Source organism: Falco cherrug, chromosome 4 (assembly GCF_023634085.1).
Source record: "Falco cherrug isolate bFalChe1 chromosome 4, bFalChe1.pri, whole genome shotgun sequence".
Taxonomy (NCBI): Eukaryota; Metazoa; Chordata; class Aves; order Falconiformes; family Falconidae; genus Falco; species Falco cherrug.
The window spans coordinates 28206638-28230187 of NC_073700.1; the positions used below are offsets into that span (position 1 = coordinate 28206638).

At 56.2% G+C, this 23550-nt stretch overlaps 1 protein-coding gene across 1 annotated transcript in view; it reads right to left on the reverse strand.

Annotated features, from left to right (window-relative positions):
• Positions 1–23550, reverse strand: part of RAI1 (retinoic acid induced 1) — a 77101-nt gene that overhangs the window by 26834 nt on the left and 26717 nt on the right. Inside the window, 1 exon segment of the mRNA XM_055708400.1 lies at positions 14475–14555. The gene's annotated coding sequence lies outside the window, so the exon portion shown is untranslated.

Consider the following 23550-nt stretch of genomic DNA (forward strand, 5'->3'; position numbering starts at 1 on the left):
GAATGTATATCTGAGATGTGCAAATACAAAAGGCAGGAAATAAAAGTCATCTCTTACTGAAGAGGAGAGGTAACCATGACTACCTGGGACCTCATTTAAAACTGTGCCGGCCGCAGGCTAAAAGGCAACGCTTCCTATTGTTACACACGTTTACGGAAAGCTTTGAAAACCCGTTTCCCCCCCAAAACCAGCTGGGAAGTAAGAATGAAAATGAGAATTGGAGGGGGGGAGGAGGTAGAAGATATTTACTGGTGTTTGCGGGCTGGTTTTGCGTCCTCCCTGCATGAAAACAGCCAGCAAGCTGAAACTTCAAATGAGCAACTCGGAGGGAGACGGAGCGCCGGCGGCTGCGGCATCGTGGCTCTGGCGCCACGTGGCAGCCAGCCGGGAGCCTGCGCGGCCAAGGCAGAGCTGCAACTCGAGCGCTTGGAGGGAGATGCACACCCAGAGGAAAGTGGGTAGCAAGGGAGCCCTTCTCCGGAGGCAGCAAGTGCTGTCAGGATGCGCCGGGGGCCTGGTGGCTCTTGGTACTGGACCCAGCCACCCCGCTGCTGCTCGCCATGCCACAACTGGCACCCAGGCATACTTCGCCTGCTGGCACTGCCCGTGGTCAGTGGGATCTCAGAGGCGCCCTGGGAAGCTGGGTCCTGCCGAGCTCTGACATGCCATGGCTGCTGTTTGCAGGCTGGATCCTGCACCCCGCAGGAGGGATGCTCCGGGCAGGCAGGGCATGACTGGGAAGCACCGGCTGCCCACCAAGCCTCTTCACCTGCCAGGTCCACGCTGCCAGCACAGAGCCGGGAGACGTGGCTCGCTGTTCTCAGCCACCTGTAGACCCAGTCGCTCTGACACACGTGTAACCACGACCTGCCCCATCCACATCGAACACCAGGAAAGCTGTCCTCCAGTCACCAGCCTAGCCGGGCCCTCACACCACTCTTGAGCTCGTGGTTACAAGGCCAGGGACCAGGCCATTAAATTCACTGGTTTTTGGTTAAAGAGCCGTCCCACCTGCCACGCTCTCAGCCACGTGCAGCCAGCGGGAACCACCTCAGTGCGCCTTGAGACCAGACACTGCTTTCGCAGGGAGCCACATTCAGTGTACGGCACCAAAAGGCATCGCCGCAGTTGCAGCCAAATGCGATGCTTGCCTTCGCTCCCTTCATCCCCGGGTGCTTGCCACAAACTCTTGCCGGCAACACTTTCCCCTGCCCACTGCTGGCATGGCCGTGGCCCCCCGCACCCCCTTGCCAGCACCCCAGACCCACACCTAGGACCACACCACAGGGCTGCAGGCAGGAGCCCAAGCCAGGAATTATGGTCTGTACAAAAGACAATGACAGTGAATCTTGTTACTGGCTTTTCAGCAAACGTAATTCCTTTTTATTAGAAAATTAAAGGGTATGAAAAGCTTTCCGAGGCTGAAGAGCTGAAATGTGCTTTCATAAAATATGCGACGTCTGATAAAACGGATTTGCTTGTCTGCCTGCCCTGGCCCCCTCCCCCTCCTGGTTACTATTCCTACCAGCAAGGTGATGCCTTTTGCCAAAACACCAAAACTTGGCTGGCTCTCACCTGCAAAGACCCCTGGGGACCCCCGGCACCCTGGCCATCCGGCCGTGAGGCACCATGCAGCTTGTGCCTGCTTGAGGGTTGGTTTGGGGTTTGGGTTTTTTTAGCTAAATAAAACGCTGAGGGGCAGTTTTTCCACTTCAGGGTTGCAGGTAAAGGCTGATGACGATCCAAACCATCATCCCAAACCCAGCCATGAGGATGCAGCAGGTGCAGGCAGAAGGAGAGGTGAAGCCAGGCAATGGCAGACAGAAAGCGATGGATTCCCCCCAGCCACTGCACAAACAGCAGCTATTAAAAACCTCCCAGGGAGCCCCCTCCTGAAGATGAAGCCACGCCACCCGTGTGCCAGCACCGAGCTGCATGCGAGAGGTGCCAAGGGCCTGCAAGTTGCTGGCATCAGGCATCAGGCAACTAAGGTAATGTGAGGAATCTTGTTTTCTTCCCTTGAATTGTTCCCTCTCTCTGGCTTTTTCATCTTTCCAATGGTCTGAGCCAACCTTCCAGGTCTGCAGGGTTAAAGGTTTCTCATTCTCGCCTGCTTGGGCTGGAGGGGCTGGCACAGGGGACCAGGGCACCATGGAGTGATGCTCACAGGCAGTGCTGCCTCTTCCACCTCCCGTGGGCAGAACGCCCCTCACCAGCCCTCCACAGACAAGGACAATGCCAGGGCCTGGCACAACCCTCTGGGTTTGGTATCTCCATTCCGTTTCCAGGGTCAGTTTTGACTCTGCAAGCCCCTGGGGACAAGCAGCTGGGGATGAGCGGCAGTGGGACACATCTGTCCCCACACAGAGATCACGAAAGCCTGGGATGGTGCACAGGGACCCTGCCATGACCACCGCACTGGCAGGCACGGGGATGGCACCCTCCGACAGATTGCCACCCTTGGCATGGCAGAGACTGGGGAGGTGAAACAACGTCCCCTGGGTGCCATCAGGGAGCTGGTGCCTCAGCTGGGGGAGGACCCGGCAGCCTTGGCCGCTGTCCCCAGGTGACTCCATTCCTGGTGATGTGACACAGGGGCAGGCAGTGAGGGGCTGGCAGCACCGCTGGCATGCACCCGCTGCAGTGTGTGGGACAAGCCACCAGACACGGGGCCACAGAACCGGTGGGGACAGGGACAGGCAGCATCCAGCCATCTCCCTGCCACTGCACCGCTTCCATGGGGAGAAGCAGCCCCGGTGGCAACCTCACTTGTGCCACCGAAGCGTGCATCCCTGCATGCCCCCTCCTTCCCCTGGCGAGCACGTGTGCCACGACCCAGAGACGGCAGCTTCCCCTTGCCACCCCGGCAGCCCCGGCGGCTGTGGCCTCGCCGTGCCGCTGGCAGTGCCGCGCGTGCGACGCCTCGCCGGCTATTACCACAGGAAGAGCTGTAACGCTACAGCAAACCTCCCCGCTCAGCCCTGCTACAAATCAGGGTCAGGCGGCAGTGCTGTTAGACAGAGCCTGCTGCTACGTGCTCCTGCTCCTAATGTCCTCCCCGGCACGCTTAATGGGGACGCGGTGGAGAGACGAGACGGTGGCTCAGCCCCACTGCCCATCCGGGGGCTGCTGCCCTCCGGTTTGGCTCCTCCGTAGCCGTGCCAGCTCCAAGCCATGGCTGGCGGTGCTGAGGGTTAACGCCGGGGAGGCACGGCCGGGGATGTTTTCTCCCCTGGGGCTGCTCTGGCTTTACCTTTAACATCTGCAAATGTGGTTAAAAGTTTGCTGAGCCTATTTTTAGAGCCTCTCACCACATGCGATTTCTTCATCGTGAGACAGGAAACGCTGATGAGGTTGCTCGCCACGGAGCTGCTTTATCCTCCCCGGACGGCCTCCAAACTCCTCCGATCTGTGTGGTGCTGCCATGCCAGCAGCTTCCCGCCCCCCACCTCCCAGTGAGGGGACCGCATCCTGCGGTGGCAGCTATGGCAAGCCTGAGAGGTTTTGTCACCACAGGTGACAAACCGTTGGAGGGTGCTGGCCCCGCACCTGGCAGCACGGCGGTCACAGCGAGGTCCCTGTCCACGGTCCCTGGGCAGTGCCGATCTCCATGCAGGACGGATGCGTCCCGCTGCCATTCCATCCCGGGGACTTGCAGAAGCAAAGCTGACCTCAGCAACGGAAACACAAAACCCAGAGGGCCAAGCCAGGCCCTGGTGTTGTGGCCCCTCTCCACCGGCTTGCCCCGTGCCTCAGTTTCCCCAAAGCAACAGCAGTTTCCTTTGCTGACCACCCTGGAGCAGTGCTAAGGGCTTGGTGGCTGCTGCATCTCCTTGACCATGGGATGCGTTGATGCTTTGGCACCGGGCAGAGGGGCTGTCAGCAAACAGACCCTGGCAGGGATGCCCACCACCCACCTTCGCCCCCACCAACCCCAGCATGGGCTGCTCGGCATGTCCCTGCCACCACGTTTCATGCACCACGGCTGTGGAGCCAAAGCAGAGCGCGGCTGCCCCATCGGGCACCAGCCCTTTTGCTGCCTGTCACAGCCCTGTGCCTGAATCCGTGGTGCGGGCTCGACAGCCCGCGAGCGCGGCTGCGGCTGGGCGGCGCAAGTACCTGCTGTTTGAATGTCAACACCTCATTTATACATCTTGATTGGCTCTCATCAGCCATGCTGCGTTACACCTGATTGCTCCGAGCCGACGCGGGGTGCCAGACTGCAGCGCGTAATTTCATTTAATTGGCCCTCCATCCGAAGCAAAACAGAAATAGAGGAATAAAGAAACAATAAAGCATCCTCCCCCTTAAAAAAATTAAAAGCTCTGCATTTTGGGGGTTGGTTTTATTTTGCAGCCATTAGCAGGCCATGCCGCAGGCTGTGGGAATCCCTTCCCGGTGGTGCCGGACCCTGTGCGAGCTGTGAGACGCTTTGCCAACCCATGGGCTCAGCACGCTCGTCCTCCCCTTGTCCCACGATGAGCCCCGTGTTCGTGTCACGCTCGCCTGTGCTCCTTCTCCCGCCCGCTCTCGCAAACCACTGAGGCTGAAATTTCAATTAAGAAAGAGAAATAATTACCCGCCGCTCCACATTTCCTCTAAAATGGTAGCCAATGCCAGCAAGCCGAGTCACCGCCTCCCGCCGCGTCCTGGCGCTTCACCGACGGGCTGGCGTTCAGCTGACATTTCCAGGATAATGCCAGCCCAGCCGCCACTCACCGGTGGCCACTACCGCAGTCATGCCAGGAGGCCAACGCCAAGCAGATGCTTGGAAGAGATGCTTGCTTCCTCGGCAGGAGCGGGGCTGCCACAAGCCCCCACCACCCGGCTTGACCTGGCACTGGGTCCGATCCCTCTGCCCAGCACTGCCCGCATCCAGCCATGCCACGGGCTGGGGTGCCAGTTCCCTACTCTCTGCCTAGCAGAGGTGACCCATGGTAACAATTTGGCTCACCCACTCTGGGCCCCAAGCCGCACACCGCGGGGAACCGCCACGCTGCCACCCCCAACAGCTCCTGTGCGTGGGGACGAGGCACACGGGAGGCCAGGAGTGAAAGGATGGGCAGCACCAGGGTGGGCAGCAGCCTTGGCCGCACCGGCGGCACTGCTGGCATGTGGAGCAGCAGCGGGAAAGGGCAGATGGACCCACCTTTGGGACATGTCCCCAGCTTGGGCACACCGGCAGTGTGGCTGTGTCAGCCTCCCCACAGCACTGCTCCGGGCACACCTCCGACCTGCCCACAGCCCCTGGGAATGGCTCTGCTTGTGTTCACCCTGATGATGTTCCAGAAACCACATTTCTTGCATCGTTTTATTTTAGCACAGCTAGAAATAAAAGAGAAACAAACCCCATTGGGGCTGGAAAGGGCGCAAACCCTGATCAGAGGATGTTGTGGCATCCCACAACTGCCCCTGCAGCTTCACCTCACCAGCCAGCCTGTTCTGGCTCTAGCTCATGTCCTGCTGGGGTGGCACAACTCTGTCACCGATCCCCACCGACCATCCCTGGCCAGTGCAGCCAGAGGTGTGAGATGCAAACCCCAGGAGAAGGCAGAGACAGATGCCCACCTGAGCACAGGAGGCCTTGCCATCCTGAAGATGAGGATGAGGATGAAGGTAAGGAAAGAAGAAGCATGACGCACAGGGCTGGCCATGTGTTTCACGCACCTTGCAGAACTGCCCCAGGCTTGAGCCCCTCCTGCTTCTGCCAAAACCTCCACTGGGCACCAAACCAGCAAGAAGCACCTATCGGCTCACACCGGGCTTGGCTGGGGAGATGCCGTGCAGGTGGTGAGGGCTGAGACAGAGCTCCAGGAGCTGGGGGTGGTGGTGGAATGGGCGCTCCCTGCCCAGCGCCACCGCTGTAATCAGCTTGTGGCACCGTGTGCTACGGGAGCTGTACCTGGAGTGAATAGTAATTACGCTCCTACAGCCCCGGCCGTCCAGGGAGCTCCACAGGTGCAGCAAGGATCCACGCTGCTGCAGAACAAGCTGCTGTGGGCGATGTGGTGCGTTCCCCAAACCAGACCCTTGGCAATCAACAGGGACAGTGTCTTATTTTCTCTGGATGTTTTCCCATTCCTCTTCCCGTAAGCCAGAGGGCCGGGTCGGGGGGGCCACAGCAAAGGCTGTGAGTCCTGTGACTCCAGCGGCAGGAAGATGCGGGAGCCCTGGGCAGCGATCACAAGAACGGCGAAAGCAGCAACCTCAGGTTGCAGATTAGCTTCATTTTATAGGCAGGGAGGCAGAAACCTCCCATGGTTCAACATCTCGTCGGAGACCACACAGGGAGCCTGGGGAAAGCCAGGGAGAGGTCGCAGGTCTTTGTGGGGTGAGAGCATCCTCTCCTCAGGGAGGGAGGCAGCTTGCAGCCAGCGGGACCCCGCGGATCCCCTGACCCATCACCGCACCCCAAACTTCACATGGGGCCACACGCTGCACCCCCTGCCCCTATGACTCCAGACACCCACCCCTGCAATACCGGCAGGGGCTGCAGAAACCAGTTTGGCGAAGAGAGGATCTTTAACCAAGTTTAAATGCACTTCCCTTGACTCGGTTCCCAGTTCAGCGTAGAGGAGACCCAACTTGGCCGGCAGCCACGGTGCTCAGCTATGCACGTCCCTACTGAGAGACACATTCCTCAGCACTGCAGCTAAGTGCAGCACAGCCTTTGAGGCCTTCACCCCTCCTTCAATGATAATTTATGCCCTCTGACCCAACTCCCCCTTTTAAATCAGGCTGATCAATAGAGAAATCAGACAATCCTTTTAAGAAACTATCTCATCTGATCCTTCCAGCTAATGATCTCTGCTCTTCTTACAGCTGTTTGCAGATATGTAGCCCAGGCTGCTGGGGAAACGGGAGGAAGAAAAGCCACTGGGCCAAATTTCTCCTCCCCCAGTACAAGCAGGAGCAGCAGCTTCGCTGCCAATTTGCACAGGAGCAAAATGGGAGACGCAAACCCCTATCTTTCAGAAAACCAGAGTGCAGGCTCCCATCGCCAGGCTAACGGCTCCTCTGGCAATGCCGCACACTGGTGCTTGCTGCTAAGCATCGTGCTGCAGGGAAGCGCTGGCTCCAAAAATCTGCCCCCTTGCCTGAATCATCACCGAATGTGCCCTTCTCCCAGCCCAGGAGCCCTCCGAGGATATTCTCCTTCATCCTCGCTCTTCCCACAAGCTCCAGCCTGCTGGCACGGCTTTGCATCGCCTCCCCTGCAAAGAAAACCCAGCAACACAAAGCAACAGCCCCGAATCCGGTTCCTGGCTGAGCCGCGGTCGCCCACACCCTGCGCCGTGCACAGCCGCGGCACCGCAGCTCCTGGCTCTTCCGTGCACCGAGGGAAAGTGGTGAGCAGTGGGGATCTCCATTGCCTGACCAGCAAACCCTCGCCCCTCGTGGGGACCCTCGCTTTATCACAGCAGCAAAAGCTCATGGGTACAGTCACCTCCTGCCCAGAGGAGCCAAACTGGATTGGTGGAAGAGGGCGTGATACCTGGCACAGCACCTCCGTGGGGAAGAGAATGACATGGCAAATGTCCACGGCGGAGCCTCCAGAAGGGCTTTATTGACAGCAACTGCATTTCTATTTAACTGGCAAAGGAACAGGGTTAACCAGCGAAGAGGGAAGCATCGGAGAACCCTCTAAGTCTTCAAAGTAAATCAGCTCCTGGAACAAACGTGCTCAGTAGCCAAATGTCCCCTTCTCCTTTGTGTGCACCCGGCTTTTGACATTTATTACACTGCCCGAGAACCACCCAGAGGAATGATGCCTCTCTTACATCTAAGGGCCATTTCTCACCCTGGCACACTCAGACAGGGATTTCTCCCCTGCCCAGGCAGGGTCTGGCCCCCAGCACCTGCTCTCCATGGGGACCTCACCCTGCACACCACCCAGAAGGCAGCATGGGACCGTGTCCCAGGGATGCTCAGCACCTTCCCTGCACCCACCGGGAGCTGGACTGCAGGCTGTCAGCCCAGGGCACCTTCAAGGTCCCCCCACTACGTGTCCCCTCCCACCCAGCCCTTGCTCCGAAGCCAGAGAGCAGATGCAAAAGCCAAAGGGTCTGAAGGGCTGCCGCAGCGCAGCACGGTGCAGGTCCTGCCACAGCAGTCACAGTGAATTACAAGGTATTAGAGCCCCGTGCTGCCGTGTCTCTCGCGCAGCAGCAGTCACGGTGAAGGACATGCTATGATAGGACTAGAGTCTCCTCCAGAGAATCCAGTCGCCGGCCTGGTGAAAGGCAGTGGTATGAACAGGCCAACGCTGTCCTATAGATCATATAGCGACAGGCATGGTGAAGGACACGCTATTACAGGACAAGGCGGTGCGGGGGTTTAGTCAGCAACAGCCAAGCTGAAAGACGTGGTGTCTGGGGGGGGGAACGGCTGTGCCTCGCTGGATCAGTGAGAGTCCGCGCCTTTGCGAGCCAGCAGCCGTGAATGTTTTTAATTATTCTTTCCTACTTTATCGAGCATCTCATTTTCATTTACGTGCTGGCCACCTCCACCTGAGAGCATGGCCAGTGCTGCTCCTTTTCAGCACTGCTCCCATATCACCTCCCAACATGAGCCGGATGGGACCCAGCGGAGCCAGAGGTCCATCCCTGGCACAGGGGACCCACCCAGTGACTGGTCTGCCCTGCAGCTCCTCTGCATGCCCCACACCACACTGAGGACCATAGCAGAGCTGGGCAGAGCCTCCCTGATGCTCAGTGTCTCTCCCCGTCGGAGCACAAGCACCGAGCGCCAATTTTAGTGGCTGCCATAAATGCAGCAGGAGCGGTGTCCCCTGGTGAGGCATTGAGCGGTGACTAAGAGCGGAGATGACAATAAAGCGGAGGAAGCAAGGTCTGACTGCAAAGCAGCAAACCAACCCCCCAAATCCAGCTTGGAGGCACTGACTGACAATGCTTCCACAAACCAGAACGGAGCCCAAGCCCTGCACGGGCACAAGCCCAGCCAGCGATGAGGAGCTGGGCTCTTCTAAGCTCAGGCTGAGCTTGGCCCTGGCGCAGGCTCGGTTTGGGTGGAAATCCCATGAACAGGAGGGGAGAAAGGCTTCCCCACATCAGGATGCTGGGACGGAGTTCAAGCCTCTTAGCAAAGCACACAGGGAGACTTCTGTACAGCCTCTACATATAAATCTTTCCCCTTAAAATGTTCCGGGTGGTAAACGCGGTAGAGATCATGCACGACTTGACATATCAAGGTGTATTTATGGTGCTTTGGCACAAGGGATACAACCAGTTGGGATTTTTGCTCGCCTCTACCACTTGGGCATAGTGCAGCCACAACAAACCCATTTGAATACCTCTTGTTTCAACCAAGGCAGAGATCCAGCCTATTCCCCGCGGAGCAAGCACCAGACCTTGGGCCAAATTAATCTCCAATGGATCTCCATCAACTTCATGGAATTACAACCACAATTTGGCCCACGTGTGACATGTAAATCTGTTCATTTTTCTTCTGAATCGTCCAAATACCGCAGCATTTGTTAGCATAGGAGAGGGATGCATCCTCCGGGAGAGATCTCTTTGGATACCATGCCAGCCCTTCCTTTTTTATTTCCTTTACTGTCTGGGATAAAAGGCAAGCGAGACGGTCTGTAGTACATGTCTGAGATGTTTGGGAAAGAAATAGGAATTTCCTCCTGCCATTCCCAGTCTTTTGATAGGCAGGTGGGATGCGAGCAGGAATAACTCAATCAAGACAGAGCAATTTTTAATTAATTTGTGGATCCCTTCGCCGGCTGATTGCCTTGGAGACAAAAGGGAAGCCTCTCCTTTAACACTTGTGTGTGCCTGGTACTCTGAGCCTCCCCTTTTCACCGGCGCATCTTTGGTCTTGAAAGCTGCACAAAAGGAAGAATTCCTTGATCTTTTGCCTCAGCTTTTGCTAAGACGGAGACACACACGAGGGGGAGCTGGCTTGGGGTTTTGGGGGTTTCTTTTCTATTTTTTGGAGAATATTAGAGCCCAAAGCGCACACAGAGTGGGGTGGGGAAGGAAAAAAAAGAAGGAAAGGGGAAAAGAAAAAACCCTCAAACCTAAGAAAGCAGAGTGTTTTCTGTCGACACCTTCTGCCCAGCCCGCTCCATCCCCAAGGGGAGGGAGTTGAAAGGTTCAAGCTACATCAAGTGGTGAGTAATGCAGCGGGAGGCTCCTGCTCGGGGCCGGGCTCTCGCCCTCAGCGATTGCTTTGCTGCCCCATGCCCGATGCTGTGTGGGGCAGAGCTGAGCTCTCTCCCTCCCCTTCGACCCCCCTCCGACAGCGACAGTGGGGATGCGGGAACTTCCTAGGCAGTGACTGACACTACAATTATCGATTGCCGGCTGCAAAGGCTTGCTCTCGCCTCCCCCCCTCTTCTCACTTGTTTTCTTCTGTGCAGCAGAGTGCCAGCCTTCAGAGACTGCTGCTGTAAAAGGCTCAGATTGACGGGGTGTCAAGATATCAGCTGCCCCTGGCTTTTAATGTTCCCTTGCAGGGGGGAGCGGGAAGAGCCCCTGCACTGGCGAGGGGAGCTCGGCTAGCTCCGAAAGAAAGGGAGGAATGAAAAGCCTTCCTCTCTCCTCCGTCGAGGAGATGCTCTTGAACCACAAGCAGCTTTTTCAGCCTCAGCTTGGCTGTGCGCGTCTCGGAAATCTCAAGATGCTGGGAAGGAGGAGAGGCGGCGTGCCAGCCGGCCCCCGCCAGCGGCTTCATCCTGCCCAAAATCAAGGCACCCAAGAAAAACATCCCCTCCCCACCAGGTCTCCGTGGGGTGGCACACACACGTGATCACATGCCCATCAGATTTGGCAGTGGCCATTTCAGAGGCAGGGAGGGCAAGTGGCATCCTGGCTAGATGAGGTCACCCGGCAAAGGCTGCAGAAGGACCAGGACTCTCCCAGTCCAGGCACATCCTCTGCTGCTTGGCACCGATGACATGGGGGACCCAGACCAGAGGGTTTTCCTCGCAAAGACCAGCAAAGCAGGAGCTCCAGGTGCCCCCCTGGGTCCTCCACCCAGGGCTGTGATGCCGCCTTGGGAGGTCACCCTGCCCAATGGCTCTGGGAGTCAGGGTTCCTGGCTCCTCCACAAGCCCCATCCCAGGCTCAGCTGGTCACCCCTGGCAAGTGCCATCCCTGCCACAAAATGGGGACAGCAATCTGCCCGCAGAGGTGTTTGTTTGCAAAGCCTGGCAGCACCTTGGGACTGCAGCTAAGCGTTACACGCTGGAGCCAGAGGCCTGAAATTAAAGCCAGCTCCATGACCGTTGGTGTCAACACCTGGTGATGGGAGGAGAGGGATCGATGATGGAGAGTCTGCCGCTCCTGATGCATCACTGTCAGGGTCAATACACAATTCTTGGGGAGATGAGATGGCTGGGTTAACTGCTTTGCCTCTGCACTAAGCCAATGGGCTGGTGGAGCCCTGTCCTGCTCATGCCCCTGCCCTGGCCAGAGACTCAGCCCTGTAGCCACCAAACGCCCCTGAGAGCATCCCTGGGGCTTGTGGCTCTTGTTTTCATCCACGAAGAGATCAAGTGTCGCCGCAAAAGGTGTCCAGGGCTGGAAGAGGGACACGGGGGCAATAAGAACTTGCACCCCAAGAGCTTTTGGCTGCACCGAACCAGTCCGCTGCCACACACAGCATTGCTGTGGGGACATGGGGCTTGGGGACAACCACCACCTCCCCGTGGTCACAGAGACACTGGCCACCCAAGGGGGCCTGGGAGGGGAAGTGGGGGTGACAAGAGCCTTGTAGGGAGGAGCTCCATCTGCCAGACCCCTGCCCATCCCCATCCCAAAGTACTGAGCAATGGAAAAGGCAGGAGAGGGGGGAACCTCACCTCTCCTGCCCAGCACAGGTCCTGCTGGCTCAGTCACTGCAACCTACTCTACATCCTGGGTGGGCTGAGGATCTATGTGGCTTTGGCACGATGCCTGTCCCCTGCAGGTGACACTGGCTGCAGAGAGCCACCCCAGTCACTGCAACCTACTCTACATCCTGGGTGGGCTGAGGATCTATGTGGCTTCCACATGATGCCTGTCCCCTGTAGGTGACACTGGCTGCAGAGCCACCCCAAACCCCTGTGGGCCAGGAGAGCCATGACAGCAGGGCTGTATTGTGCCCGCTGCACCAAGTGGACCTGTGGCACCCCACGGCACCCCACGGCACCCCAAAGCCACATGGGGTTCCCCGCTACTGCAGTAAGACCAGGCAGGAGGCACAAGCCCGGCTTTGCCCCCACACTGCTGGCCGTTCCCATGTGCCATGCCAGGCAGGATCCATCCCGCGGCCCAGGGGGTCCTGCGAGGACGAGAGCCACCCGCAGCCAGACTGCAGCGTCTCGCCCCGCCAGCTGCCGGGGGGGCTTTAGCCACGCATCTCCTCCTTGAGCACGGCACAGCCAGCAGCAGCTGCCCAGCCTACCTGGGGGAGCCCAGCATGGCCCCCCTGGGGCAGACCAGGGGGGTCTTACCTGCTGGCAACCCATGGAACCAGCTTGGGGGGGACACAGCATCTCACCCTGACCCCGGCACAGCCAGATTTGCGCCAGCCCCCCCAAAAAACCCCAAGGAAGCAGAGCACAGCATGAATAACAAAAGCAGCGATCAGTAAAGACTCTCCCAAGAGGCTGCAAGTTCTTCAATTAGAGCTCGCATTATAGGAACGAGAAACTCCATGCTGTCTTCTGTACGGATAACACTTTTTTCCCCCTCTCTTTTAAAGAATAAAGGGAGGGAGGGAGGGAGAGGAAGGCTGCATCTCTAATGCAACAGACAGGTCTGCTGAGATTCACTTTGGCTCTTATTTTGACTTTCATCTAAAAGAGCTGCCCTGGGAATCCATTAAGTCCAATTTAAATCGGCTCTCCGCCCTCACGGCTTCTCCCCGCCTTCGCGCCCCCCCCCCCCGCCCCAGCTCCCTTCTCCCCCCTCCTTGGAAGCAAACAAACACAAAAGCAAGGCCAGGCAGGGCGGGCAGCGAAGGGCAGGCAGCGAAGGGCAGCACCGGCGGTTTCGGAGCCCTTCCCGGGGGACTACAGCCCTCCCCAGGGCAGTTGCTCGATCTTTATTTCCACCCAAATAAACACAATCCAGCCACGTTTCCATACCACCTCAATATCACCCACCTCGGCGGCGCTTTTGGGGGGCCGACAGGATTTCGGGACCTGCTTCTGCTCCCCGCACATCTCCCCCCTCCATGCACAGGCATATTTTCTCCTGATTTTATTATTTTTGAGTACAATTAGCTCCATTAATGCTGCAGTCGGCAAAGTTGGATGGGATATAATCACATACTTCACTCCAGGTTGTGGGTTGGTTTTTTTTTTTCCCCCCAGCGATTTTCTCCACCCCAAGATTGTTCCTCTGCCTTTGGGAATTGCCCCCCCCGCAGCCCCACAGCCGGGTGAGGGACAGACCCCTCGCCTTTCATCTCACCACACTCATTCAAGCTCCGCTTCTGTCGTATAAGCAGTTTTCCAGCTCTTACCCCCCCGTAACACACCCGCTCTGCATTGCATCCTATTCATATGTTTTCAATCATCGCCGTTTCGTTATTTAAAACAAAAGCACACGCCCCCCTGCCACCCCCCCACCCCCCCCACCCCCCGCAGCAGGCTCCAAGCCCCCTTGCTGGGCTCCTTGGTTATTCCCTGGTTTGTTTGTTTATTAATGTCAACGGAGGATTTTGGGGCAAAATTTGCCGTGGGAGAAAGGGAGCAGGAGGTGAAAGTCCCACCAAGGGGCTTTCCAAAGGCGCAGCCAGATGTGCAAACCCCGCGATTCCTTGGGTTATCTGCTAGATCCATTTTTTCCTGCCCCGCCAGCCACCGAATAAAAGAAAGAAAATCCATCAAGTCAGCGTTCTCACGTGCAGACAACGGCAAGGATAGCCAGGCGCCCGACCGCGGCACCGCCGCAACTTTTTTAAGTATAAAACCACGCACATCGACAACTCCTAAATTAAATAAGCCTCCCCTGGAAGATTTCCCTCTGCAGAGGCTTTCGCAGCCCCGTGCCCGTTATTATTTTAACTTTGGAAAAGTAGGAGTCAGGACAAGCAAAATGAATCCATCCCTTACACACACAAATATTCCAAGTCTCAGCTGTATCTTTGTTCAGATACCCATCAATCGGCAAGTCAGGAGGATTTTTGGACCGGTTGCAAATTTCTTTATTACTTCCAGAAAAGCAAAACAACCCCCCCTCCTCCTCTGCCGCTGCTGGAAATAGGACACACGGACACACACACACACACGTACGTACACCCCCCCCCCCCCCCCAAACTCCGCGATGCCGGTGCCGTGCATCCATTCAATTGCAGCGGCACACGAGTTGCACAGGAGAAAAATAAATCCAGAAAAAGCTCTGTCCGCACACAACTGCCCCCCCCCCTCCAATTCTGCTGCAGCTTCAATTAAAAAAAAAAAGACGGAAAAAAAGGAAAAAAAAAAAGCACAAAGATGTAGCTTGCAACAATACCTGCGATGGTCCTCGCTCTCTCCTCTCTCTCCTGCTGGCTCGCTCTCCTCCTCTTCCAGAGCACAGTAGCCAGATTAGATCCTTAGAAAAAAAAATGTGAGAAATAGCACAATTCTCCCTTTTTTTTTTTTTTTTTTTTTTTTTTTCTTCCCTTCTCAGCAGCCCTTCTGAGCTCCTTCACTAACCATTATTCATAGACCACTAGGGGATATAAGGTAATTAGAAACGGCCCTATAGCATCCAGCCTGAAAATGTAATGCCAGCGGTAGGAGTGGTGGAGGGCTCTGGCTGCGGGCGGCTCCGGCAGAAAGTGCTCGGTGGAGCTGGGGACGAGGTGAGAAGTGGGGTGGAGGAGAGGGCGAGCAGCACCCAGTGCTGGTGGCCCTCCCTGCAGAGACCAGGGTGGCCAGGGATGCCGAGGGGCAGCGGCACTGGTTTGGTTTGGGTTTGGGGATGGCTGGGGTTTTGGGGTTTGTTGGTTGGGGATTTTTTTTGGATTTTTTTTTTGTTTTGGAGTGGGCTCGCCGTGCCCGTGTGAGCCGTGCTGGGGCTACGTGTGTGTGTGTGTGCGCGTGTGTGTGTGTGTTTGTGCCAGGAATAGCAATCAGCAGAGGCAGCACACAGAGCGCAAAAATGCCATCATGCAGGGTCAACAGAAAGCTGCAGACATTTTTTTTTCTTTTTTTTTTTTTTTTTTAGGCTTAATCCTCTGGAGCGGGGGAGAGGGAAAAGGAGGAGGCTGCTGCCTTCTTTATAGTTTTGATTTTTTTCCTCTTTCAGCCTCGTAGGATCAGATTAACCCCCCCCTCCCCTCCGCGTGCGCGCACACACACACACACACACACACACACACAGAGACACACAGACACAGACACACACACGCCAGCCCCAGAGATCCCAGTGCACCGGAGAGATGCTGGAGTCGACGTGGGGTGGGATGCGGGTCTCACTGCCGTGATGAGCTGGGTGGGATGAGCTAGCTGGGTTCGGTGGGATGAGCTAGGTGGGCTCTGGCGGCAGCGGGGAAGGAAAGCAAGAGGGAGGCAGTGCAGGGAGGTGGAGGCAAATGAACAAATCACACCTGCAGCTTTCTGCGCGCTGTAGCCAGCTGCAGCCCAGGCAGGGACCGGCAGGAAAAATACAGGCGCGCGGGCTCCCAGCACCGTGCATCTGCGGGGATTTAGGTGCCTGACGGTAGCTGGCAGCGATTGCTTTGGGGGGGCGGTTCATTTAGGAGGGGGGGAAAGGAAACAGTAACAAAGAGGAATCCTTCCCCACACACAGCTTTTTCCAAGGGGTAAATAAAATCCAGCGCAGAGAGCTTTGGTGGCCCCGGTGCCCGTGTGGGCTGGCCAGGGTCACTGCCGTGCAACTCTGTGCGTGCTGGCTCCTGCCCGAAGGGTGCAAACGCCCAGCCCTGCCTCCTCACACGGCTCCGCTCTGAGCTTCTCTTTAATTGAACTAAAGCTGTTCACCTTGATAACGCAGCACGGCAGCAAGTTTCCAAGCCATACGCGGGGGGCTGGAGAGCTATTTGATCCACTTCCAAGGCGCTGCCTTTCAATTCAACCCCTTGCTCTTGAAGGATGGATAACCAGGCCCTCTCTTTTCCCTGTTAATTACTTGAGATAGGAGGCATCAAGCTGCAAAACAGACCAAACCTCCTAAGAGGACGCAGCATCTGCCAAAGCAGACCGCTCGCTCTCATCTCCCCTGTCCCCTTTCTCCCCATCCTCATCCCCAGCCCCATTCCAGCCCCAGACTGGCTGTTTATAGCTAATACACCACAGCACGCTCCCAGCCACCTCCAATTTCACATGTGCCTCTTTGCAGGACAGTAAACCGAGCTGGGACCTCGCGGCTCTCTGGGGACTCGGTATTTACCCCCCACAACCACCGACTCCCCCCTGCCCTTCGCATGGAAGAGCTCCTCCACCGTTTGGCACCACGGGCTGCAACTGCTGCCCTAGTAAAGCCAAGGTGGGACATACCCAAAGGACATCGCCCCCAGCTCCTCCTCAGGGACTGAGAAGCCTAAAGGATTTGTTATCTTTATACTACAATCCCACAAATTCAGCAACCTAGTCCATCTGGGCTGTTTCCTGGCTCTGCTGTGTTTGAAATCCCCAGCTCCAGGAGTCCTGTGATTTCACAGGAACCTCAGCCCTGTTCTCCTTAAACTCTGACCTCACTGTGGTGAGCAGAAAGGTTGAAACCACACGCCCCTGAGAGCTCCATATGCAAATGAAACCACCACCAAACGCTTTGTTTATTAAACGCTGTGATTTTTCCAGCAGCTCTATAGTTCTGCCACTGCGATTTACGGGTTCACAAAGGCCGATTTCATGACTTCTCGACAATTCAGAGGTGCCAGCACCCACATCACCTCCATTTGTGTGACATGGCCATGTCTGTCTCAGCCCAACTGCTGGCTGGGTGGGAGACCATCGTCTATCGCAATTAACTCTACTTGTTAATGCCTCCAAGCTCATAGAGGATACTGCTGCGCAGTTGTGTGGATGGGGAAGTTTCCATCCTCTTGATGAAACCTGGCTGCAAAGCATCCCCGTGGATGGCACACAGCCCCCTGCCATGGCTGCAGCCATGCCCCCGTGCCCCTTGCATTCACCGGCTGCCTGCATGGAGCAGATCTCACCCCGAGCTACCGCAAACCCAGCATGACCAGCACCAAAAAGCCTCTTCCCATCTTCCCCACTGTGGGAGCAGGGCTCACTTTGCTGATCAAAGTCGGAGGCTTCCCTGGAAGTAACCCCCCCACCTCCTGCCCCGGGGGGCTAAAAAATAATGACTCATTGCAATGTCATTTCTAAAGCTGCTAAAACAAAGGCACTCCAGCTCCCTCAGTGTCTCGCCACTGCGACCTACAAAGATAAGGCATCCTCCTCAGTGCTGAGAAAAATGAGCTTTTCCCCACCACCTTCCACGCAGCCCCACTGGGTTCCCTGGCACCTCTGTGGGATGCTCTAAGCTGGCTCTTCCTCATTCTTCCTCCTCTTCATCACTCCTCCTGGCTGAACTGCCCCCAGCCCAGCTCCTCATGATCCCAATGGATTGCTCTCATCCCCTGGCCCGGGTGACACCTCACACCCAGCTGCACACCCCACGCTTGCACCTCCTTGCCGGCAGGGAGCAGGCAGCCCTGCCTCAGCTCTCATCAAGCTCCATGCACCAGCTCCGAGCGGATCCGATGGATTTTCATTTCCTAACTTTGCCCTTCGGGCTATTTCTAACGAGCTTCCTTACGCTTAAAAAAAAATAATAAATCCTTCATCTTGCAGCGTGGTGTCGGAGCAGCAACACTTGGGACGATTGTGCCTGCAAGGAGGCTCAAAATTAATTATATCGCAGCCACTTTAGGTAGGGGGGCCATCGCACTGACCTCCTCAGACCAGCTGCTGCCTGGCACCCAGAGAACAGCCAGAAACCCCCTCCCAGAGCAAAAAAGCTTTTTTTGGCCTGGAAAAATGTCTTTGCCTGGTGTGATGTTCAGCCGGTGCAGCATGGCCCTGGGCACAGAGCCACTGACGTCCTCCCATGACCCCATCCCTCACCGCACCCCACACCTCCAGCCCCAAGCCCCCCGTGCAGCCTCTGCCCACAGCGCCAGGTCCATCAACCCTCCTGGACTCATTCCTTTCCACTGGGAGAGAGGAATTGGTCCTGGGTGCCTTCGTTTCCACTAATCAGATGTTTTAATGAGTTTCTCAGTGCCCGGCACATCACCACTTCATGCTACCACCCCCACCGAGCCGGCCCTGCTCCCGTGGCGTACCGAGGCCCCCATCGTCTCGAAGGCTTTCCTTGGTGGGAGAGCAGCGATTATTTCTCTCAAAAGGTCTCTTATAATGGAAACCATCTCTCCATCCCTCCTTGGTCTCCTCCTGCCGTGACCCAGGCTCCGTCGAGAGGAGCTCTGCTCCGAGGCAGCGCCGTGTTTCCATGGAAAGAGTGAATAGCAGAGTCTTCCCAGCGGTTTATTAGAATTCCTTTTACTTCGATGGAGAGTTTTAGAGCAAAGTAAAAAGGCTTTAATGTGGGGCTAATGGAGCCCCTGGGAAGTCCAGGAAGGAAATCTCCCCTGGAGAAGAGGAGGCGTGAGGAGAGGGAGGGCAACTTTCAAGACAAATTCCTGGACAGGTTGAAATTTTTTGCAGAAGCCATCTCAGGCAGCGAGAAATGGAAATGAATGTTTGTTTTATTTTTAACAGATGTTACAAAAGACCTGCCAGTAATTCAGCGAACGATGCAAAACCTAGATCCCACTCACTTTTCCCGGCATGTCTTCCATCCCCTCCCTCTCCTGCTCAGTAAGAATGCTTATTTGCATTTAGCATATCATATTTTTTTAAAAAAATTAAGCAATAAAATAACAATCGTAAGCCACTTCATTTCCTCCCTCCCTAAGGCTTTGGTTTCAGTTTAAATCCTTGGTTGTAGCAGCTATTAATTGTTTTTAATAAATTTTTCTGTCTCTTCACATTTCCCAAGCCCACCTTCTATTCACCCACTTTGGGGGCTCCCCTCTTTCCCGGTCCCCCACCCCACTCTTGCCCTGCAGTTCCCCCAAGGGACACGACGGCTCTTGAATCTGCAAAGTGTTTGGAGCCTGGTGACTGCTGCTCCCTGCCCAGGGGTGACCCGGTGTGAAATACAGCCTGTAGCTTCCTCTGGGGGGGAACATACAGGGATTTGGCTCGAGTTAGAGATGGGGAGACGGAAAGGGGAAGAGGTACGATGAGGGGGTCCTAAAACCATTCAGCCAGTGGCTGGAACATGAGTAAGAATCCAGCCCTCTGAAAAACAAGGTGCAGAAGCCCACGCACGCACACACGTTGTAGTGCTTGGCCAGCCGGCAGGCAACTTCAAAGTCAATCTATAAATGACCATGATGCCAGAGCGGCGTTGGGGGTGACATACAGCACTTGTGAGTGTCACACATGAAAACCAGACCTGGGAGGCCAGTGACACTGCAGGGCAGAGGTGCTCTGAGTCCCACAGATGCCAGATCTCCTGAAAAACAGCCGTTTGGCAGCTCCTCGTTTAACCCTTGAGGGCAATACACAAACCGCAATGGCTCCCCCTTTTCATGCCTAACCATGGGTACCCACTTTTCTCCTCCCAGCTTTTCAAAGAGCAAGGTCCCACGGAAACCTGGACCGGGCAAATCTGCATGCACAACCATGTGTGCAGGTCATGGCTCCTGCATGCATCCCATGCAGGAATGCCTGGGAGAGGCCATGGCTTTTTCTGCCCAAAGGAAAGTGCTTTTCCAGCTCATGCACAGCCCCGAGTGGGACACGCTGCGCAGCCCATCATCCTGTACACCAGCATGCCTTGCACTCGATTCACACTGCATCAATGCCTTCTTTGCAGGATCCTAAACCAGAAAGGAGGAGATGGGCTCCAGAGAGCAGCTACAGGGCAGCGCTGATACAAACAGGGTGTCCCTGCGCCTTTTATAAATCCTAAACTCTGCCTAATCTCCACACAGAAAATGGCATCCGTGTGCATTTCCAGGTGACAGAGGAAAACTGGCTGTTTCACTGAGCTTTCTCCTCTTCCTGTTACAATTCTGCACCTGGTTAGCAACTGTCGGAAAGAGGTTAATCACAGTCCTTAAATCAGGAATCTCGTTGCAGTATGCTCGGGATGCACATCTGTGCTCTCCACATCTCATCCCCAGTGGCATTTCAGAGAAGGCAATATGCCAAAAAAAAACAACCCCAAATAAGCCAAATCCCCCCCCAAACGAGCTACAAGCATCCCAGTGTGCAGGACCCCACTAACTCCTCAAGCTGGTCCTGCGGCACGTGTGGAACACTTGCTGTGCCCCCAGCCCCGCCACAGCTGCGGTTAAAGGCATCTCGGTTAATGCGGTGTTGGCACAGCCATTATGTCACAGAAGAGGCTTTTTACGGGTTAGGTTTATGCTCGCTGGCCAGCCTTGTGATGGAGGATAGAGGGGAGAAGGTGTCAGCTCAAAATGCCTGGGCAGTAGGGAGCAATCCGTGGGGGCCACGAGCACTCTCGGCCCCAGACCTGGAGCTCAGCCCCACATCAGGTCAGCCCTTGGCAGAGGAGAGGCTGGAGCTCCAGCAACCGCCAACCACCCAGCTTTGCTCCTGGTTTTTAAGCACAGCAAAGCCTGGCTTGGCCTTGCTATTTCTAAAGCTGTCCCAGGGGATCCCCCTGCTCTCCCTGTTTTGGGAAAAAGAAACATTTCAGAGCACTGGAGCCCTTCAGAGAAGGGCCTGGCTGGTGCTTGGCTGGGCCTTGGGCTGCTCGTGCTGCAGAGCCAGCAGCGCTAACCACCGGAGACGGAGCCTGTTAGGCGCGTGCACGCACAGGCACGTGCACAGCCCGGAAAATGGAGAGGAATTGATCCTGGAGGCAAATCTCTTTTGTTCTAACCCCTTTGCTGTAACTGGATCTCCCCAGGTTCTCGGCTCAGGAGCCGCAGCGGATCACATCGCTTTCATGCCTTCTCCCGGTGCCAGCTTGTCACATTTCCCTGTCGCCGACGTCGGGGAGGGGACGAGCAAGAGGGGAGGCATTGCCCACAGTGCTTGTTTACCTCACTGCCGCGCACGAGGGGTGTACAGTGGTAATGAGCAAAAACCTAGAGGGAGCAGATTGCAGATCTGTGGCATGAGACCACCCCCAACCCACAGGCTGCCCCTTTTTAACGAGGTCCCCCCAGTCTCCTCCCTGCCAGGCTCCCTGCGCCCCGACAGCCTCCCGCCTTTCCCCGCTGTCTCGTTTCGACTGCAGAAATGCTGATTCACAGAGCCCGGCGCAGGAGGCATTTGGGAGGCAGAGAGAGGAGCGACCTGGCTGCTGCTGCCTGCGCAGGCAGTGCTGCCTCTGCACAACACCACCCGAAAGCACCCAACCTCCCCGGGTGCTTTTTACACCCCGGGTGATTAGCAACAACGAAGTCGCTGCAGATTAATCCGCTCTGCGCTCATTCCAGCACCTCTTACCCAGTGACTCCCTCACCTCTCAGCAAGGCGAATCCATCTCCCCTGGCTCCCCAGGAAAGTTTGCACGCTGATTTTTTCCCCCTTTCTGCACAGGGGGAAACAAGGCAAAAGATTTCATGCCATGTGCCCAGCACCACGCAGCAAAATGCTGGGATAGCTGGGATGGGGACAGCGACGATGGAGCAGTGCAGGAGGTGGGGTAGGTGGCACATGGGTTCCCAGGGGAGTATTTTGCTTTCCAAGTGGTAGACCAAAGCAAACAGCACCCTGACCTACTGCCATGCATGTGTCAGAGTCCTTGTTGGTGGATGCTTTGCTGCAATCCGGGTCCCATCTCCTCCTTCCACGGCAGCCAGCACCTGGCAGTGGAGCCTGCACCCCAGCTGCCCTCCTGGCATCAAAAGCCATGTCAAGGGCGCTGCGCTGTGACAGCAGTCAGCATGAGCCGAACCTGCCCGCCCTGCCTCACCTCCTCATTCCTGCCAGCGCAGTGCATCTGGTGCGATCCCTGCCCACAGCAGGCCTGAAATCGGAGAACAGCAAAACGATGCTTTTTCAGGGCAAGCTGTGCAGACGGTTTTCCCAGCAGCCCGGGGCCAGCAAATGGCTGCAAAAGCAGGGGCCAGCTGTCCAAGCATCTTGCTTCTCTGAAGTCCAGCTCCTTTCCCTCTGGGACATCCACAACACCCTGCAGAAGAGCTCAGGTAAACAGATCCAACCTGTTTTACTCCATCCTGCATGTTCAGTCACATTCAGCGACCCCCTTCACTTCTTCTCCCTAAGGCCATGCTTCATCCCAAAGGCACCTGCGGTGTAGTGAGGGATGCAAGCACTTTGGGACCTCATGCACTGAACAGCACTATGTGACACAGACCTTCCTGTCACCTTCAAACTCCACCCCATGCTGTGTTCCTCTGGGCCAGTCAGCACTGCTCGGACCAGGCAGGGTCCAACCCAGAGCAGGTGATGCAGGAGGTAAACCTGGCGAGCCAGGCAGGGAAGCCAATATTGCATCCAACTCTGCAAGCTCATGGGCACCCACCAGATGGGTCTGGGGACACCAGGGCTTCAGCAGGACACCCCTTGCCATCATCCTGCTGCTGCATCTGCAGCCCCAAGGCTCAAAAACCAAACCCACCTTTTACTTTATTACCTACTTTTTTTTTTCAGGGCTGTATCTAAGCTGTGCTGGTCCCCTGATCCCCTCTGCATGGGCAACCACCTGCCCCTAACCGAGTGGGGTGAGCTGGCCTGCTCATCTCGGCTCAGTGAAAAGCCATGGTGTATCTGAATAGATTTCCACCGTGCAACTGTAAAGGCCCCAGTGGGTTTGAATAGGAACCCTGGAGGTATTATCTCAGCAGTGCCTCAAGGCAACCACCTGAATCCTTCTGTGACTGCTGCATAAACCCGAAATGTCTCTAGTGGCTGAGGATTACGGACAGACTTTGCAGGGGAGCCCCCAGTCCACCGCAGCCTCCACCATCAGCTCTCAGATGCCCCAATGTGCACCCAACCCTCAAAAAACAAGGCATGGTGATGCTACGACGACCAAGGCCCAGAGGCCAAGGCAGGAAACCAAGCTAAGTTTTCACATTAATCATATCGAGCTCTATTCTTTTTCATCTATTTCAAGGCAAGTCAAAAAGAGGTTCACACTCTCCCCTGGCAAACCACAGAGGATGACGTGAGCCTGTCTCTTGCATTGCAAGTAGAGTGTGTCAAGCAATTAGCAAGTAATCAGGAATTCAGATAGGGTGGGCAGGATATGATCCCTCAAAGCTCTGGCAGGAGCGAAACCCACCCTGGAGTTTCCCATCAGGCATGGAAGGCAGCAGAGGGAACAGGGGCTGTTGGTGAGCTCTCGGCGAGCAGAGCAGACACTGTGCCAGCAGTGCCTGCTGCCATAAACCATCTCACGTTGTGTGTGCTGTAGCTAAGAGGCCCCAGGCATTCAAGCATAGATTTTTCCTCACTCATTCCCAACCTCAGCAAGGTGGCCACGGCAATTCAAACTGCTGGTCCTCAGGTGTCCCACAGGCCTGCTGGGTCGCCTGAGCACCCCAGTGCAT